The following is an 817-nucleotide window of genomic DNA, read 5'->3' on the forward strand; positions in this document are numbered from 1 at the left end:
TAACGGCATGTAGGACCCCTTCAATGAATTCCATATAGCTTTTGTGGTGTCTTCTACAATTAATCCAATGGTACGTTCGCCTTTTTGGAAATATAAAGACGGCAGAAATCGTGCACCCAGTAGCCAAATACCTGAAACAAAAAAAACGAAGGGAAGACAGTCGATAAAAAAAAAACATATAAATATATAAAAGTGTTTACTTGCCTTAACGTTATCATTATTCTTTCTTCAGGACCAATGCATTCGCGCATGTTGGTATTTTGCTTTTGAATAGCAGGTTTTAGAAGAAAAACTAAATCTTTAAACGTGTCTTTCGACATTGTATAAAATTTTCGAAATTTCGAATCGTCTTCTTGCAACTCCTCCGCGGCAATAAATAGTCGCTTATTATAATTATTAAAAATATAGGGATGCACCCTATATTTCCTCTTAATTTTCTTTTTATTTCGACGACGAATATAGTTTAACAAAATTAATTCCTCATCGCTCGACATATTTTTGCTTTGTGCAGCGACGCTTTGAAGTCGCTTCGTGTGCAGATCTTGAGGCGTAGAGGAATCGTCGCTGCATAAAAAATCGTGTACGCGTCTAAAGCTATACGACCCGTGTGCAGACTGCCTAAGTAAACAAATATACGCACAAAAGGGAGTTGACAAAAACCGAAGCAACCGGCTGGCTCAGTGGAGACGGCGGGGTTGCTGGCAGGGGGAACAACAAGACAGTATACAGACTATTCAAACTAAATGTGCACTAGTTATCACACACAATAAATATGAAACTACCAAAACTAGGGTGGGTCGAAAACAAGACAAGAAGA

Source organism: Rhagoletis pomonella, unplaced genomic scaffold (genome assembly GCF_013731165.1).
Source record: "Rhagoletis pomonella isolate Grant_MI unplaced genomic scaffold, Rhpom_1.0 Rhpom_scaffold_00001, whole genome shotgun sequence".
In the NCBI taxonomy this organism is placed as follows: domain Eukaryota; kingdom Metazoa; phylum Arthropoda; class Insecta; order Diptera; family Tephritidae; genus Rhagoletis; species Rhagoletis pomonella.